The 20,831-nt window shown below is 36.1% G+C and overlaps 1 long non-coding RNA gene across 1 annotated transcript in view; it reads left to right on the top strand.

The window, feature by feature from the left end:
• Positions 1-20,831, top strand: part of LOC108967671 — a 102,592-nt gene that overhangs the window by 29,587 nt on the left and 52,174 nt on the right. The window contains exon 2 of the long non-coding RNA XR_001993271.1: positions 15,221-15,251. This is a non-coding gene — a long non-coding RNA (uncharacterized LOC108967671). The remainder of the gene's footprint in view (positions 1-15,220; positions 15,252-20,831) is intronic.

Here is a 20,831-nt window from a genome sequence, read left to right as displayed (position 1 = left end):
TTCTCCGTCACTTAGCTGTCTAGATTCGTTTGACTACACCCACTTTCTCAATTCGTTTGGCGTTAGTTGCAGTTCCCTCTATCGTGTTTTTTTAAACCCAATTCTTTTTTTTTGTTTTTTTCTTCGCTTTATCTTTGCTACTTGTGGTCCAGAATGCGTGCAACATTTGACTTTTACTGTGCTGCGGTTGCGTTCATTATGCGGATTTGCGGATTTTGTTAAGCGCCCTTAGTTAGAGGTCACAAATTTTTCCGTATATTACATTCAAATAATTTTTCATCAACATTTTCAACTTTTCAACACCAAAAAAAAAAAAAAAAAGCACCTCGAACGATTAAGACACATAAGTAGCTCCACTAGGATAGCTTAAATTTTGAACTTCTATAGTAAAAATATCTGCAACAAGTTGTGCGACAGTCTGTTCTTCAAGGTTCAAACAGAATTGAATCCGTTGGCCTATCTTCTTCTTCTTTATTGACATCTCTGCTTCGCCGATGGGCAGTGTGTCGAATACTCTCAGAGCTAGGGAGTTTTCATCCATTCACACGATATGACCTAGCCAGCTGTCTCTTAATTTGCTAAACTATGTATATATCGTCGTATAACTCATTCAGCCCTTCGTTCCATCATTCACCTTTTGCAAATGCTCAAAGGACCATAAATCCTCTGCAGAACCTTTCCCTCGAAAACTCGTAACGCCGACTCGTCTTCCATGCCTTCGCGCCATGTAGTACGGGGATGATGAGTAACTTGCAGTATTTGACCTTTGATCGTCGATAGAGGACTTTACTTCTCAGTTGCTAGAGTTGTTCTGCATAGGATATCGAGGCTGTTTATCTATCAAAGCATCTTATTTTCGAACTTCATCTCCTCGGATTGTTTAATAATCCGTTCATAAATTCAAATCGAAGTCTTATGGAAATTCGTCACAAATGGTAAAACTTAGGAGGAAATTTGATGTCTAATTTTTGTACTTCGTCTAGACCCCTAGATATTTAGTTCAAGTTCTAGATAATTTCGGACTCAAGCAAGGGAATGTTCCAGCGCCCCTCTCATGTCTATTTCACTGCATTTTCTACATGTGTTAATATCATAGTTAATAATGTCCATAACCCTCGCATGTGATGCCAGTAAATTTTGACCAGTGACTGTGAGAGTCTTGTCATGATCTTGGCGATCATAAATGTCCACACCCCTTCTTATCCAGCTGAACCCTTGCTGTTCGACTGTGCTAACTATATATGAGGTTTCTTCTTTGGACTGGTTCTAAAGACGCGTTTATTTGTGTAAATAAAAATTACTTGACCTTTCCAGAAGACCTGACAAAGTTCAGCTTAGATCGTGCGTTAATCCGACGGATTTTAAACGATGTTTTGTCGAGAAAACGAACGTTTCATTTAAAAAATTTGTAAGAGAGAACAAAGCGGCCTAACAAACATACTTACAAATATTCATAGATATGTGTACTGCTTTCGGCTTCAGAAAAGGCCCTTCACCCATCTGTACGCACACTTCGTTCGTGCATTATATGGCTCTTCTGACAACTCAATGTGTTCCCACTTGCCGACAACTTGCCACTTGCCGTTTGCCACTCGCTTACAAGCGACATGAATGCCACACTCGTCGTTGCAATGCCTTGTTGTGCTGTCAATAATGCAAACACCTTCCGCAAATGGCAATTTGTTTTGGTTCTTTACACATTTTTCGTTCGTTGTTTTTTGTCTTTCAGCCACTCTTCTTTTTTTTAACTTTATACTTCATTTGTTTTTACCTTGGGCAACATTGTATTCTTTTTGTTGCAAGCAACAACGACAAAAGTGGCTATTTCTTGCACTTATGTACATACCGAACTACATACATGGATATGCGGCACATTCGCAAGTCAGGCATTTCGCACTGACAACATTGTGACAATTGGTGTAGAATTCCAAAAGCAGTGCGGTAGTCAAGTTATTGTTGAGTGGGGGACTTGCTAGCGGGGCATTCTTTACTCTAGTAAGCGAGTGAAACAAGCACTTCTAAGAATATTGAAGGATTTTCAGGTCCACTTTAATAAATGACTAGATGAAGGCGCTAAGTATTCCCAAAACTGGTGTTTAAGCTCTAACTGATATTTCTATCAGAGATTTTCTAACCTTCTCACACTTTACTATAGTAAAAAGTTGAAATTGGAGAAAGGTAATTACAAGGTATTGAATTGGAGCGAATTAAAATTTTCTATCCCAAACTAACATACAAGTAAAAAAGAGGGGAAGAAAACCATATTAAGTCTAGGCAGGCAATACTACCAATTTCGTTAAAACACCAAATTAGTTCTGGAAAGCGTTGAGGAAACCCCCAAAAAGTTTAGAGTTTATAAGGGAAAATTATCATACTGCAAATAGCATTACCGAGTTGTGAAATCTCCACACCGAAAGCAACAAATATCAGCCTCCTAACAGCGGATAGACGAAGAAATAACCTATATAATTGCGTATATCTACTTCTGTGCGAGATCCCAACAGTCGGAATATTACTCTAAGAACCCCGTGCGATTTCTTACGTTCTTGGAATACATATTGAAGGTTTTTATTGACTGCTAATTTAAGAAATCTCGCGGAGATAATTGTTGTTTCGAGCTTTGATACATTAATAGACTTTACAAAAAACAGGTTCCATCTCTTTTTTTGACATTAGTATCGAGCTTTGTTTCAAGTGTACCCAATACATAGGTTAATTCTCATGTGGATTTTTGAAAAGTTGGTCTCAGTACACACTTTGGGGCTCCTATTCCAACTCGAGTGGGGTTACTTTATCCCAAAACTGAAAATAGAAAGATAAAGTCGCAGAGTTTTTATGTAAATGGACTGTGAATTTCTTCTTTTAGCACTCAGTAGGTGTCGGCAAATATTTCCTTTACGCCTTGAAGTTCTAAAAAACCAGCAATCCCGGGTTGCAGGAGGTAAAGAGGTGTATTGTAAATTGATTTTGGATCCATCCTGAACCCCTCCTCCAACGCCGCTGGCTAAAAACTCCCTATCGGAACGCCAAGTGTAGCAACACTCTTACCTTGCCACAATTGGAGAAGGCTTCACAAGTACGCAACAAATAACAATAACAACAAATGCAACAAAATAGTACGCATAGTATAAGGAATAAGGAAATCACAGGTGAAAAAGATAAACAAAAACTGAAAACAGAAACAAAATACTATTGAAATCGTTTCGTCGATTGTGTACAAAACGGTAAAGTGTGGTAAGATGCTGTTATTGTAACGGTTACTATTGTGTACCTTATCCATGTGTGTTTTCTATTTTCCTCCTTGCCACTTCGCTGTTTGTTTGCTGTTGTCGGTGCTAGCACACAGACACAACAACAACAGGAGCAGCAACAATTGCCATCGAACACTAATTGCAATATTCGCAGCCGCACAAACGGCCAAGTGGCCGAGCGGCCAAGCCGTGTTTGCATGAATGGCAACGACCAACATATGAAGATAGTGGCAACAGTGACAGCCACCGCCGCTACCTTTGCAGATCTTGTCTTTGCCGACCAATACGGCAACGTTGGCGTCGTGGTGCGGCTGCCTGTTGTTGGTGTGTTTGGCTGCAGCATCGGAATGCATCATATTTCGCACGCTATAAATTTTCGCGTGAAGTATTCGTTTTTTCCGTTATGTTTTTCAGTTATTTATTATTTTTTTTTTTTTCATTTCTTCTATGATTGGCTGCTATTATTGCCGCTGGCGTAACACGCTGCCCTTATGGCATGCAACATTTGTGCGAACGGAAGTGTGTCAAGCGAAGTTTATTTACATTTGCATGCCAATTAAAGGTGTACTGTTATGTACGATCGGCGATTGTTGCCAATTGCACTGATTGTCCGTGATAACTTCGTATTAGTCATGAAGGCTTTTCAATATTTTTCAAATTTCTGCCGTTTTTCGCACATAGGTTTGCCAATTGCGAAAACGTAATAGACATGTGACGACTGATTGTGGTAGATGAGGTCAAAAAATAACAAAAAAAAAAAAAAAATTTTAAGTTCACTCAAAAAATTCGAAGTACTGTAAAACCTCTTTTAAAGGACCTATTTCGAAGACGAAAATTTTTCAAAATCAACTATATTATATTTTTTTATGACTGAGTTCCTCTTGATTGGATTTGGCCGCATATCTCATTCGAAATGAGCGAAACCTCCTACCTAACTTAAACATATTCCTTACTGTCTGATTTTCTTGCAAAAAAGTTAAAACAGTCCTTACTAGAAAGATCAATTATAAGATTGGCGGCATTACGTGAATTGTCCGAAAGAACCTTAGAAACATTATTTACGATGCCACATGTAGAAGATGCATGAGAGAAAGTTTGTCATACTTCCTGAACAGTGTAATCAAGACATTTTCTTGAATATAGCTACTGTTGCAGTTCAAGAGACAGATATATTCGCTCCTAAAGATAAATACTTCAGCTCAAAGTAAACTTTACTTCGAACTGGCATTACTAAGTACCAGTAGATCTATAAGGGGCATGACAGCCGATCAATAAGTAGTTGGCGATCGCTATGTCGACTCTGTGGTGAGTTTCATTTCTTGTAGTACCGCCATAAGTAGTTCTGTGCCTCATTCCTCATCAGTTAATAGCTGTGCAAAGCCTTCGAAAATCATGCGCTGAGGCAAAAGTGCATTCGGTTCTCATAAGCAGAGAACAATGTAGAGTGTTTTTCTAATAAACATATAAAATTGCTTTGACTGATGCTAAAAGCCGTTTTATAGACAGATTTCTCGAAAATTACCCAGCCGACATTCATGAAAGTTTTCACAGGTCTTTGAGATATAATTCTTGAAGACTTTGACGAAGGATGGTTTTTTCGTTTAGAACTATTTGAACAATTTTTTTAAATTTTTTTATAAAAATGTCTATCAAAAATCCAATTTTCAGTTTCTTTCCTTCGTCCAAGTTCTGAGTTAAGGCTTTTAGTAAAAAACGTATTTTTTTACCTTGGATAATTCTGTAAGGAATTAACGTGCCAAAGCGAGGGCATCTTTTTTCCGAGGGATCACCACATATGGCTTCGCAATGGCCAATGGCCGCAATGGTTTACAATATTTTTTTCCAAAATTTTTAAAATTTCTTTGACAACAGTGTAGCTATGTAACAAAAAAAACAAAAAAAAAATATGAATATTTAATTTTTTGTTGAAAACGGACTGTTTTTAACCGAGGAAACTCATATAAATCCTTAAAGCCTACTGTGCTCGTAACTGTGAGGTCTATAGTTAACAAGCAAATGAATTGTGTTTGATGTCTCTCATTAAGTAATAGCCATATGTTCAGACCTTCCATTATCTTAACACATTTGATTGACCATTAGGCAATATCATATTACTAATAGGTACAACAAAAACTAAAGTTTTTTCTAAGCCATAATATTTTATCATTTTGGGCGCTACTAAATTAATAGATTTTTTTCTCTTCAAAAACGAGTTTTCTCTATACTAAGATACAATTACAGTTCAATTACTTATCTACGAGTGGCCAAGAACATCTTAAGCAAATGCGGAATATAAACGTACAAACAGAAACTTTGCCCACGCACTGTTGACCAGGTGTCTGCGATACCCACATACAGACATACAGTCGTACAGTCATATACATAGGTAAGCTGTGCGTATTTACAGCTTTCAAGCGGTCTTGTGCTTGTGTGTATGTGTTTCGAATGTCTAAAATATGCAAAAATCTACAATAAATTAAATGGCGTGGCAACAGATTTTTTCTTTAATTTAGCAACAACGCTGAGAGCTGTTCTGTATGCTGAGACCGCCAGATAAAACTAGACAAGGCGGCTGACGATATGCCATACAAATATACATATGTATTTAGCTTAAGCTCATTTGTTGCTTTTGTTGTTGCGTAGGTAAGCGTGGGTTTCGGAATTGATTTATTATTATTTTGACGATATTATTTTTGGTTTTGCTTTTTCGTTTTCTGATTTTTGCCTTAAAGTATTTAAAGCCGTACGTTTAGTTTTGTTTCTCAAAGCAATACTTTTTAATGAATTTATGATTGAGTGGACACAGAGATCAATCAAATAGGCGCAAGCGAACATGAATAACATTTGTTTCGCAATATATTATATGTTTGTATCATATAATATGTATTTTTGGTCGAAAACTCTTATTTATAGCTTCTCAGAGGTTTTAAACATAAGTTTATCTTAAAGGTTTTCGGGTTTCAAAAAATCCATTTTTTTTATTATTATTAAACTTATTAAAGTCCACAACACCTCCAGAATATTTTCGTAAATATTTTAATTGGGCCAAGTAATAATTTCGAAGGGACTGCCTTCAGAACTTGTGCTCTCGAGGATAGCTAGGCTAGGTCCGCCGTCTTTAAACGCTTTTTTTTCGAAACTGTGTTTTTGAAGTAGGTTGGCAGACTTCTTGAGAACTACTCAACCAGTCTTCATGAAACTTTACACAGATATTTGAGATGTCACAGGTCCCGAAATGTTCACTGTTATTTTCATTTAAAAGAAAGTAGCTGTTTTTTACCGGAGGAAACCCGTATAACCTCTTAAAGGCTCTGGCAGATAGACCAAATTAAGTGAAAATAAGATCTTCATTTTCTCATAACCTAAAAATATTTTTATGAAACGTTGCCAAATAAAGTTTATTAATAATGCCATTAAAAGTATGAAGATTAAAATGATTTTATTGAAAAATATTTTTTTAATAGCAACCAGCCACTTTTTGAAAAAGTAATTAAAGAAATGTATTATTGCATTCTCAGCATGAATACAGAACAGTTTCAGAATGGTTTAATGGTTTAATTAAAAAAAAAAAAAAAAAAAAAATTTGAAAAAGGTTGCCAACAGTTAGAAAAAAATAACTCCAAAAGTAAAGAAATGAATTACTGCAATAGGAGTATGAAAAAATAATTTAAAAAACTAATTATTGACTTATAAGCCTGCAAACCGAAAAGTTTCAGAACGTTTCCAATTAAAAAGTTCGTGTGAAAGGTTGCCACATGTTAAAAATTTAAGTATTATTTTCATAAATAAATTTTAGATTGCAGAACTTTTACAATTAAAAAAAATTCTGTAAAAGGTTGCCACATGGTAAAAAAAATATAAGAGAAATTAATTTTAGGTTCAGAACATTTGTGATTAAAAAAAGCGTCTCAAAGGATGTCACATTAAAAATAAAAAATAATGTAAAAATGTATATCAAAAATTAATTATTGCATTATAACTATGCAAATAGATAGGTCTCAGAACGTTCACTCTTTAAAAAAAATTTTGCGAAAGGTTGCCACATGTTAAAAATAATAATTTAAAAAGTTGTATCGGAAATTAATTATTGCATTATAAATACACAAATTGAAAGGCTCCAAAAATTTTCCAATTACATTTTTGTTTTTTGAAATGTTGCCATATGTTAAGAATTAAAATTTAAAAAGATGTATCATAAATTAATTTTTGTTGTAGCCGTATGTAAATCGAAATGTTCCAGATCGTTTAAAATAAAAAAGATTGCCACGTGTTAAAAATAATAATTTAAAAGGTATATTAGAAATTAATTTTTGCAGTATGAGTGATGCATGATGTTATTTAAATTTATTTTCGTTAATAAGATTTTTAACTAAATATATTTAAACGAAAGCGTCTACTCGACAGCGTAACGATTCCTGACAAATTTATGCAGCATCTCCTACGAGATTTCTGTTTTGTGATTTTAAATATTTTCTGCAACGCTCCAATAAAGCGCTTCGTCGCATTTAACGGTGCAATATCCCTGAAGTTGTTACTTGAGTTTTCTCTGGTAAAAAACAGACTTTTTTCAAAAATCCGTTTCTCTTATAAAAAATTTAATATTTTGTTCGAATTTTTAATTGTGCCAAATCTACACTACTTATTAACAAAGAAATTCTGAAATTTTTGGAAAAAAATATTTTAAGCTCGGCCATTGCGAGGCCATTTCCGGTGACCTGTCGGCTTAACTGCTTTCAGGATCATCTAAAATCACAAATTCAAATTGTAGTTTAAACCGCAACTTTGGAACTTGAACACACGAAAAACAATTAAAATTGGATTGAAAAAAAAAAAATCAGTGAAGCTTTTGCGATATTTGTGTTTTTTTTAATAGAGAGCACCAGTGTATGTATGCCCGAAATTATTACTCGGACTCCACAAAAAGTAGGACACACCTCGATTACTTTTCGTTTATTTCGAAAGGCGGATGGAAGATGATGATTCTACCACACTATGCCGACATATTTATTAACAGCAAAAAAAAAACTGGAATAAAATTTTGAGCTTTTCGTTTCTTTTTGTCTTTGTGCTTAAGTACATTTCCTGTGCGGCTTAATTTTGATATTTCTAAATGTTTGTGCGCTTACCACAATTTGTTGATTACTTCATTGCGGCATGATGATTTTATAATTCTCCATAAGGCATATGCACAAAGAGATGTTTATATGTACCTATAAGTATGTATTTTCGAGAAGTACTTTAATCATATGTCTATCTGTTGAATCATAGACACATTAATGTTGCGGTGAAATGGCAATTTGATTTCGAAAATACATGCACTTACAGCGTTACCAACAGCTTATTCTATATAATATATATAGCTTAACATACATACATATATACACCCATAGAAGCATAGATATGTATGTGCTGCATGCAGCCAGTTAAAACCACACTTGTTGCAGCCATCAGCGCCATTAACGATTCGTTATTCATCAGCCGCAGTGCACTGCCTCATCATGATATTGGAGTTAGCGCATATATACATACAAGTACGTACTTGTAAGTCTCATACATACTTATATATATTTACGTACGTATGTGTACAAGTTGTTGCCTGCTACCTGTGCAGTTATCATAATGATTGCAATCGAGTCGATTGATTGCTTTACTAGTATCATTTTAAGATAATTATGTTTTGGTCATGCCTGTTGGGTGTGTGTGTCTACCCACATATACAAGTGTACATATATAATACATGTGATGATATGCATATCGATGAAGCCACATCGTACCAGTCAGTTGGCAATCAAAAGTGATACCCGATCCTTGCAAAGTGGTTAAATCAAGGAGTCATCATTCCAAGCAACCAGTTGCATATCCAAGTGATGGACAGCACAATCCCGATAATTGCTCACTTATTGTAATGACAGATAATGTTGCTATCAAATAGCTTGGATCTATTCGATAACGCCCGCCTTCCCGCACTCAGCAGTTTCTCTTTCAATGCTTAACACTTTACCTGTATCATTTTCCAGCAACAAATCGCGGGTAATGACTCAAATTGCCTGGAATTGTTGAGACGCTGATGCAAATGTTTTTATTGCTCAGTTATGCTTTCGATTAGCTTTTTTACCCTGAGTCGTTTAGTTGTTGATTGTGTTTCTTTCAGCAAACGTATCTGTCATTGTAATGTGTCACTTGTCTGATATTCAATCGTTTACAGATTACCAATCATTGTTGCAATAAAATCAAAGACAGAAGCATCGTTTCTTACTTACAATATTTTTCATATAATGAAATCAATTTCGTCACTGCCAACAGAACTATCGATTTATAGAGGACAAATTCGGTACTGAATAAAAAAAAAAAAAATCTCTCGACTCATATATTCCATATAATGATACCTCGAAATTATCTCAACATAATCAAACGTGAAATTATCTGCTCATCGAAGTGTTCTCTCAATAAATCCATTAATTGATGCAATATATGGAAAATGGCGGGGTTTTGTTCAAACCAAATATAGCCAAGATCATGAGCTTCAATTTCAGGCATCAAGCAGGCGGTTATCATGGTACTAGAGCGGTCGCCTTTGACGATTACGTTCTCAACGGTATTACTCGTAAAGAAATATGTACCGATTATTCCACCGGCCTACAAACCACACCCAACCGTGGTTTTTCTTGTTTTTTTTTTTTTTTTTTTTTTTTTTTTTTTTTKTTTTTTTTTTTTTTTTTTTTTTTTTTTTTTTTTTTCTGGATGAAATGGCAGCTCATGAATCTTCAGGTTGTTCTTCGTCCCAAATGCGCTAATTTTGCTTATTTAAAGCAAATTTCGGTTCCTCTTGGAACTTTTAAAGAACTTTTGGGAAGGCCGAGCAGCTTCAGTTCTTACACAAACTGTTTCTTGTACACTTTCAATTTAAAGTCTCGACGTAAAATGCGCCAAGTCGTTCCATATGTTAGTCCAAGTTGCGAACGACGCCGAATACACTATCCATGGGCTTCGTGTAAACTCTCAGCTACGGCTGCTATAATTTCGGTTGAATATTATCGAATAATCAATGCTGGATTTCAAGATAGGTGATGATGTAGCGAATAGTATACTCCGTAGGCCGGTTATGTTTTTCATATAACATGATCAAAATGGAAGTGCCGAAGTCAGAGGAAGACGGTTTCGGTCTCTTCGACTAAACAACTCAACAGTAAAGTACTTCTACTTGGATCACTCCTTATCTGTACTAGGTACTTATGCAGCGAGTACATTATATATTACTTCAAACGGCTTTAAACATGATATTAAATAATGGAAATGAATAAACATATTCTATACATTTTTAGGGGGTTGGAAAATTGTATAAAATTAGATCGAGTTCAGAGCATTATACTCGTACTTGCTCTCAATAGAAAGATTGATTGAAATCTGAGGAATTCACTATGACCTGGGATCTATTTATCGATTTTATATTTTGGAGCCCGCGATAAATGATTGCACTTTTAAATTTCCCTTACCGGTCTCACTTCTTCTTTGCGGTCTCTGCTCTTTGAGATCCGTGAAGCAGCACCCTACTATGTACACAAGATGCCTTAATTTGTTTCTGGGAAGAATGATTAGTTTCCTGAGCCGTTTTGTATCGAGCTCTTCTTGAAACATTCTCGCCTATAAAAGCCTAAGCACTTTTTACCAGTAGAGGTTTCTACAGGTCTTTCCTCTTTTCGTTAGCTGCTGTAGTAAAGTATAGGATTCGTTCTCAATAGAAAGAAATTTTGGAAAAAGCATAGGCCGAGTTTTTTACTGTTATTGCTATTTTTGCGAGTGAATATGAGATACAAACGAACCGTTCTGAAGAAGTTCTAGAGGCCAATGAGCAAACAAAAGAGTAGATTTCATCGGCAAACTTGCTCCTAAAAGGTTGAACTTTTTTATACTGTTCGAAAAGAGTATGACCGGCCAAGGTTTTAAGTTTTTCGACTACCAAGAGTATGGAACACTTTACCGAAATATTAGGGTGATATATATTTTAATTGTAGAAAAATCACCTCCTTTTGGGGACAAAGCGCCTAAATTTGTTGAGTAAGTCATCGGGTTCTTCAGATTTGTTCTCAAACTTGAAAAGTCCCTCACCAGAGCTGCTATATTACAGATCACTAAAAAATAAGTTTTCAGGCGAATTAAATACTTTGCAACCTTGCTAAATCAATCCTGTTGAGGTAAGGGAAACCCATATTAAGGAATAAATCTCAATTTTCTCCTAAATTTCAAAATTTTCGTTTATTATATGTATTTACCAGACTTTGTCGCTACAAATTCTTAAGAAAATAAACCTTACTATTACAAAATACAACCTTGAACTTTTTAAACACAGTTCGGAATATTTTAATTTAAGCCCAACAAACAATTTAAATAATATTATTTTAATTAACTCTCCAAAATAGGTTCGCATCTGACTCAAGCATAATTATTAATTAAAACTTCTGGTTTCTACTATAAATAGCCGAAAACTAAACAGCAAAAGAAAACACGAAATTAATGATTACTTGTAATGCTGAATGACAGCTTATCTAAATGTGTAAGTAGTTATAGCAAGAAGAAGAAAAACGTCAAAATCAAAACTGTCAAAATCGATTTGCGTCATAATCTGCTTGAACGATTTTTCTACGAATTTATAGTTTGAATTCATACAATGACGTTATTGTTTTTGTATGTACCTACAAAAGTGCATTCTTAAGAATTGTCTGACTTTAGAGCGGTTGACCAATCTTCGTAAAGACGCTAGTGTAAAGCGAATGCGAAGTTTAACTGTATTTATGTTGTACGTGGCGTAGTTTGCTTGTATTAAGTATTTTTACAGAAGACTTTCTGGGCACAGTCTTTTATTGATTAATTTAAATTTTTTTATATTTGAACGAGATCAGTACGCGTTTCATAACTGTAAAGTAATGAACCTCCTTCCTCAAAAGTCGCTCGTAAGTAATCCAGAGGTTTCTTCGGAAGGCTTTTGAAGATTACCAGTTGTTTGCTTTTAATGTAATCGTGCGAAAAGCTCTCTGTCTAGAGAATCTCTTACTTTCTAAGGTGAAGGATCACTCCCAAAGCAAGTCGAGACTTCAAACAGCTTACAATTTTTTAAACTATAAGCGAAATAGTCCCTCAGTTTTTGAGATATCGACAATAAATTTGGCACACATCTTTTTTCCTAAGAAGCTGTTGTTGGAATCGCATGCCAGACTACCATAGCACATAGCTCTATATAAACTTAATGATCGGAATAAAGTGGTTGCATGGAAAGCTTTGTCATATGACGATCAATCTCTACGAAATTTGCCATGATCTGTCACACTCGAGATAAAAGTATTAGTCAACGGTATTATAGCTTCGGTGCAGACGAAGTTAACATTTCTTTTTGCTATTTACTGAACTGGTATGGATCTGAATGTTTCCGACCGAAAACTGGCATCATCCACAGGGCTGCATCACATAAAAATACCCACTGTTTGTGTGAAAAAACGGAAGGCAGACTAGGTTCATATTGGTTGTGAACTAGTTGTAGACCAGTTCTTAACTAGTCAAATTGCTTTCACGAAAGTCAACAATCCACGTGGTTATGTTTACATGATTGTCAGTATGTATGCGCGCCAATCATATTGTGTCACAGCTGGAGCGCCCAAGTTGAATGACAATGTCAATGTTGTTGCTGGCTGTTCGCCTGTTTGTTAGCCACCAAGTTGCATGTTGCGTGTTGCAATATTGTCGTTATAATTGCATTGACTTCGTCGAGTTTGTACATCACATGGATAGCCACAAAACAAAGAAACCGTAAGCAGAAAGTCAAGCAGAAATAATGAACTCCGAAGTCCATAAATCCATAGAGTTTTTGTGCAATTTTCCGCTAAAGTGCAACAAGTAAAAATAATTGTTATATTAACTGCGCCGTCGCTAATGCAGTTATTATTGTATGTAACTATAAATGCTGTTGTTGTTGCTTTCATAGTTGTTGTACGACTATTGCAGCGCTGGCAGTGTCAGCAGTCGTCGGCATTGCATTTAAATTGATTGTGAACTAAGCTGACAGCAAACAACAGACAGCAGTGACAGTTGAGCAGCATGGCAATGCTCGTATGTAGCATGCCACATGCATCATGTGGCACGCATTTAATGAAGCGTATTACAGCGTGGCTGCGCATGCGCACAAATTAAAATGCAACGCCGCCACATAGCGTTTGTGCGGATTTAAAGCGATTAAAGTTGCAGTCGATGCGTTTTAGCCGCGGGATTACAAAATGCGTAAGGGCGTTGATGAGTTGCTGGGTGATAATGTTAATGGAATGAAAGGAGTGGTTGCCTAGGTGGCGCATAGTGACTGTGGGGAATTCGCGAAGCATGAAAGAATGCCATGCGTAGCCAAATCGATCAGTTAACTGACGGCCGTGTAACCAAGGCTGTAGATTAAAGTTGGGTTAGGTTCGTAAAAGATTATATATTTTTGTTTGCGTTAATTTATGGCAAACCTATGAGTTTTACGGAAAATAGTTAAATTGAAAAGTTGTAAGCAATAAAGCAATATAGTATTTCGTTTTTTTACACAACCTTAAAATTTATGTGAAAAATTATAAATTAATCAATCGGCCCTGGGTTGTTGACATGGACCATAGAATTAACGTTGCACACACCCACAAAAAAAAAGTCTACTGGGCCAGTAAGATAACACGTTCACCAAAATTGATTTTAAATAAATCTGTTGTGACATTCGCTATGTGGCTTGTGGCGTCGTCCTGTTGGAACCACATATTTCCCATGTCCATATCATCCAATTCGGAGCAAAAATATTCATTCATTCCAGAAATTCCCATTTATCCCAAACCTTAATTTTTATACCCTGAACAGTGTATATTAAGTTTGTCACGGAGTTTGTAACACCCACAAGGAAGCGTCGGATACCCTATAAAGTATATCAGTGATCAGTATGTTGAGCTGAGTCGATTTAGCCACGTCATTTTCTCTTCAAGAAACTGCTCATTTGTCGGAACTGTCGATATCGGACCACTATAACATATAGCTGCCATACAAACTGAACGATCGGAATCAAGTTCTTGTAAGGAAAACTTTCACATTTGACAATGTATCTTCATGAAATTTGGCATAGATTATTTCTTAAAGCAACACTGTATTCTCCGAAGAAATTGTTCAGATCGGTTAACTATAGCATATAGCTGCCATAGAAACTAAATGATTGTAATAATAATTCTCAAGTTCTTGCTCAGCCTAATTCAAGAACATACGACGATTATGGTGATCAAGCGGCTTCAGTTCTTGCGTCGATTTGATCTTGTAAGAATGTAGGCCAAGATTTCTCTGCAAAATTCGACGTTACAGAGATGCCCAAGGCTTAAGGACAACGTGTGAGAGACTGATTTGGGTCTTCCAGCAGAATTCTCGACACTACGTTCAATTCTTTGTCTTGCTGGCACGGAAACATTTTGTACCATGCATGTGGTTTCATAATTTTTTCTCTGGATGCTCAATTATTGATCTCAGAGCACGATTATGACGACCATAAATTGGACGTAGTGCTCTTAAAGTTGATACCACTGACTCCGAATATCGGTAGAAAGTTTTAAGTTGGATCGAATATCTTTCCATGATGAAATGGCAAAAGAGCGTAAAAAAATAGATGGCGTCGTTTGCTGTCTCGATTTAACCATGACCGGCGAATAGGCGAACTAGTCTTTCACTTTTTAAGATATCGATATAAAATTTTGCTAACGTCCTTGTCTCCGCCGGAATTTTTCTTATTTGTCGCTATCGAGATATCGGATCATGAATGATATGAAATTCCTTCATTAAAAGTTTTCATTAGAAAATATATATTTATGAACTTAACCCTTGACATTCCTGTAACCTCTGACATTCTTAGTTTTAGTTATATTTTTACAAAATAACACATTTTTTAATAAACTCATATCCATGTCTTTTCTTTTTCTTCACAGTTTCCACCTTTCCAGAATTGCAATGAAAATGGTAAGTTATAAATTTTAATATAGTATACATATATTATTAGGGTGATTCAAAAATAAAAAGGGGTTCCTAGACACCTCTAAGGAAGCCTCTCCAAGAATGAGTTCTTAATTGTAACAGGAAGGTCCTCCTACTTACAGTTTTGTATATATTGTTCCTTAGATTTTGTAGGAAATTGAATGCTTTACAAAAAAGGTTTGTTCGATTTTTTCGTAAACCCAACCGTTTAAGAGATATTAACAGTTAACTTTGATTATTTTTGGGAAAATCTTTTATTTCTTATGAATTGAATTAAATGAAAAAAATCACTATGAATAAAACTCATATGTTTTTGGAGAGGCTTTGTGAGAGGTGTCTAGGAACGTAGTTTTCAAACGACAAAAAAAAAATTTTTTTTTTGAATCATCCTAATACATATGTATATATATATACATACATACATTAAATATAATTGTAAATGAAAGATGTGAATCAAAGATAAATGACTATAACAAAATTGCAACAAATTTCCCATTTTAAGACTTTTTTTGAAGATAGCCTTTATTGAGTAATATAAATATAAATATGGAGAAGTATAAATATTCAAATTGTCTATACTGAACACATTCATACTATATGCACACATTTATGTATGATTTATCTGTTTTCAATTTAAAATATGTACATAAAAACATGCAGCATTGACTTGATCGCACAAGAAGGTCTGCCGAATATTGGCTTTTCGAAACTACTCATTTACCAAGCAAAGCGGCGGCTGTTGACGTTAATTACATAAACACAAACGCCTGTTATCGCGCAGCGGTACAAGTGTACAAACGCACAGAAGTAAACTTATATACAAACAAGCGCTTACCATTTCATGGGCAAGTAAACAAGGCGTGTGTGCCAAGCATAAAACAGTGTGAACGAGGAGTTAAGGTGTGGTCACAGTTGGCAGCAAAGCAAATGAAGTAAATAGAGTTGTAATTTAAGTAACGATATGTATATAATATATGTATACAGAATATGTAAGCACCGAAGTAAATGTAAGAATCATAAAGATTTTTCAAACTAGCAGAAATACGATTTTTATACATTTTTTGATAAAAGAAAACAAAAGATGAAGGAATTGAAAGATTTACAAAGTTAAGTTTTAGCGGTATTACTACTTGATATTAGACAATAATACAATAGTAGCTATGTCTGAGAATTTATGAAAGTAAGATAAGTTTTTGAGATAGCGATCTAAAATTTGGCTTTCCTTTTTACCTTAAAAATCTGCTCATTTGTCTTAACCGCCGATATCGCACCACTATAAGATATAGCTACCATAAAACCATATCAATAACTCTCAAGACTTTATCAGTAATTTTTTTTCCACAAGGTTTCTATACGAAATTTGGCACTGATTATTGTTTAAAGCCACGGTTAGATGGCTGATCTTACATCGAACGTGAAATACTATATACAGTCCTTTATGCGGCCATAAAATGGAAAAACTCCAATGTTCGAACTATAAATTCGCAAAACGCTTAGTAGCCAACACAAATTTGGCATTCAAATCTATTCCATATGAGCCTGGAAGGCAATAGCCAGGTAATCTGGAACTGGAGTTGATAGATAGCTCCTGACAGTAAACCCCTCCACCAACCTTCCCCTCAAGCTTTGATCCATTCGTGAAGAAGTTCACTTCCCCTCTCCTCCAACGGCTGCCTCCCACACACTACTCCCTCGACGGTATATGCGTAAAGAAGGAGCCGCCAGTTTTCGGTTTGGCGACTCCATGATCCAAGTGATTCGGTATGAAGTCAAAGTGAGTGAGGATTTCCGAGTATTCGGACTCGTGTTCTTTTAGGATCTATGTCTGATAGAAACTTTCGTAGCCATACATCCTCCGGCAATGTCCACGGGCTATATAAGCAAGATGGTGTTAAGTGCCATGGTTACAGTGGACCTATGTGCACCAAATATGAGGATTAGGGTCGCCCGTTTAACGCTCTCGAGCGTATTTGCAAGTGTGGTTTTTTCTAGAGCCATAATAAAGCTTGACTATGGGGTCGTAGAGCAAATGTACAATTTTGGTAAGAGACTTCACCGTTTGCCAATGCCTACTCTACAGCAGTGCAAAGCAATCGATGCTTTTCTTTTTGGTCTCTCTTCGATGTACGTTCCAATGAAAGCTCCTCTATGACGGTCTTAAATATTTCACAGTATCTGCTGGTTGCAAATTAATGTCTCCCATTTGCGGTAGATATTTTCAAGTGAATAAAACCATCTCGGTTTTTTGTTTAAGGTGTTTGAGGTTTGATTCATTGCCAAGACCGTGCAGCGCAGTTACGACTGCTTCCGGCACGACGTTATTGAAAGGTCCTTCTATATCACGGAAGGTTCCAGCAGTGCTTCTGATAAATAATTCCTCGGAATGTGCACCTTATATACCAGTGACTCAGTCTCTCCAGAGTTTTTAGTACGAAGAAGGAGAGGCTAATTGGCCTTAAGTCCTTGGCTGTAACGTAAGAGCCTCTGCTAGCCTTCGCTATGAACGTGACTCTGACTCATCTCCAGGCCTCCGGGATGTAATCCTGTATTACGCAGCAAGGTAAAATCTAAGAAAAAATTTCCGTTATGCTGAACCATTTATACCAAAAGCTTTCTATTGCTCAAGATCTAGAAGGAACTGTCCAGCTATTATGGATCAATCAAATATCTGTCAATTAAAGGTTAACTTTTCGGACGAGTCGCCTTGAGCTTATAACCACATATTATAAATTATTACCAAAAACCAAACTTCTTCTTCTTTATTGACATAGACACCGCTTACTATATATATTATGAACAAGTTTCCAACAGCGCGCCAGTCGTTCTTCCTTATCCCTGTTTATCGTCGATTCGAAACTCCAAGTGTGGGGACCATTTTCTTCATTTAATTGAGAGGTTTTCTCGTAACGGGTCCCAAACCCAAAGTACAACCTGCTTAGAAGAAGGATTCGCCTTGAAGCGGACGGTTTTTGGCTACCCGGAGGTCTAAAACCGGAAGTCATAAGCTACTTGATCCATATGTAAATGAATCTTGTTCGGCCATTTCCAAGTGAATGGCGCTCAGAGAACTTTCCTCACTTGCTTGAACTTCTACACATGACTCCATCCTTCAAAAAAAAAAAAGAAACCTAGCTTACTTTTATGCTTTGTCTGGTATGTTAGGTCTCAGAAAGTATCAACACTACATCTTCCAGATACTTAAAAAGCTAAAAAGTTGAAATCAAAAACAATTCGCTGAATCACTGGAACGCTTGATATTCGAAAGTAACTCAAGCTTTACATCCAGACCATCCTAGATCAAATTTTACCAGATGTTTGGTTCATAGTTTAACAAATCAAATGCCTATAAGTAAGTTACTAATTTCTCTAAATTCTTGTGGTCCACAATGCTGCGTGATGTCAAAGACTCTCTGCTTAAACCGAGAAACATTGTGCTGCCATAAAAGTAGAGAAGTATAAAGTCTCAACATCAAAGTGCAACTTAATTAAGAGAGTCCGTGTAGCACGCTGCTTGGGAACACCATAAAAACCACGAAAACTTCCATTAACAAAGTCATAACACCCACGAGCGAGTGCATCAACGCTGCTAAATCGTGGAGCGTTTTCCGCTTCTGCTTTGGCTTATTAAATTTCATGTTGAAAACTTTATTACCTCTACTATCTATGCACACAAGAAGTAGCAGTGCGGAAGGCGGCTAAACCCCAGGCAGCGTTAATTATCGGCATATACGTACAGACATACACATATGTAAGTGTGCTGGAAGTTTATGCGTTGAAAGATCCATTACCTTGACGCAATCGACACGATTGAGGTGTGAAGTTGCCAACAACAAAAAATAAGTGCAAAGCAAAGCAACAAAAAACCATAAAAAACCAAAGAGAATGAATATCTGCCAGACAGTGCATTAAATATATATATGTGTATGTACATACATATGTATACAAATTTTTCAGTAATTTATTTTGTACCTGCAGACAGATAAACGCATAGTCAGATAGTTGTATATCTACAGTTAGCCGTGAATGAGACAAATTCCTCAAGCGATCTGAAGTATTCGAAAATTCTGTCTTTGTGATATGTTGCTGACAGATATGCCGACAAGTAGAGCTTTCAAGAGCTCGTTTATTCGTGCTAACAATGTAAATATTTCCTCGATGGAAATAATTTTGAACCTGCTTATATAACGGGTTGTATACCATTACTCTGTGTTGGCATATTTTAGAGCATTGCCTTGCGTTGCATATTTTATGAAGTATAATGATTGCCGTGGACGTGCCATGTAAATGTGAACATTTCTCGCCGTTAATGACATCTTAAAAATTGGAAAGTATCAATTAGACGTTAAGATTGAAGGTTGAGGACTGCACTGCGACCTGTGGTCTATTGTACCCTCTCCTGCTTTCATAACACTTCGTTCAACCTAGTCAAATCAAAAATGCTTTATGAAGCCTCTGGGTTAATTGTTGGAATTTGCTTTCTTACTGGATATATTAGCACGATAGCCTGATTCTTTCTTCTTTTGATTGCCTTGTAATGTATCTCTTGTGGTGCTTCTTCTCTTTGGTCATAGAAGTGGCGCAGATCTGTGGATCAGTACCTTAATCTGTTTTGATGACACCGCAGCCTGGAGTACATAACCTGTATAAAAAGCCACAAGTTGACTTAATCTCTCTCTCGGAAGAGCGATTAGATTCACGAACCATTTATCGAACTTTAACAGAAAAAATCTCGTCCATTAAAGCTTTAGCATTTGTTGCCAGTGCTCTTTTCTACTGGCCCTTTCCACTTTCTGTAGCAGCTCTTGTATGGGAGTCCACTCCGATAATGCTTCTGGTACTCTCGGACGGACTCTTTCACCAGAGATTCTTCCTTCCTTCTTCACTTGCGTTAAATTTGTAGAATGGCTACATTCTCCAAATATCCGCTGGCTAGGTCGTGTCGTCTGAAAGGATCAAAAAACTCCATCTCTGATAATATTCGACGAAGACCTCCAATGCGTTGGAAAGACCAGGTGGAAAAAGACCTACACTGAGGATCTCCAATTGACGACAAACAGCGAAAAGGCTTTAACCGCGTAAGCGGTGTCTACGACAATAAAGAAAAAACTCATAAATTATCTTCTATGTCTTATATCACAGTATATTGTCTATCAAAATTTGAAGAATCTTCATTTAATATAGAGATGGTGCATGTTTCTGTTCGTCTTCCGGGTTCAAAAGCAGTCCTTTTTTCCTACCCGCAATGTAATTAAAGCTCGTCGCATGTCTGCAAGCCATTTGTATAAATTAGCATTGCTAACAAAATAAACTTGCAAAGGAAGCAAAAACTCTTCAAAAACACCAAATTATGTGAAGATAGCCAAAAACAAGCATACAAAAATATATATATATATGAATATATATTAATAATCACCCCAATCAGTCGCATATGACCAATGACTTTGAAAGTCCTCCCCCACGTTCTAGCGAAATTAGCATAAAGCGCGTGCTTCGTATAATTGTACCCCGAATAAGTATGCAAATCGCATTCCCGAAAGCATTAAAGAAATAACATGAGGAGTCACA

Source organism: Bactrocera latifrons, unplaced genomic scaffold (genome assembly GCF_001853355.1).
Source record: "Bactrocera latifrons isolate USDA-ARS-PBARC rearing strain unplaced genomic scaffold, ASM185335v1 scaffold_194, whole genome shotgun sequence".
In the NCBI taxonomy this organism is placed as follows: domain Eukaryota; kingdom Metazoa; phylum Arthropoda; class Insecta; order Diptera; family Tephritidae; genus Bactrocera; species Bactrocera latifrons.
The sequence above is the reverse complement of the archived record's forward strand: the minus strand, read 5'-3'. Positions and strand labels throughout refer to the sequence as shown.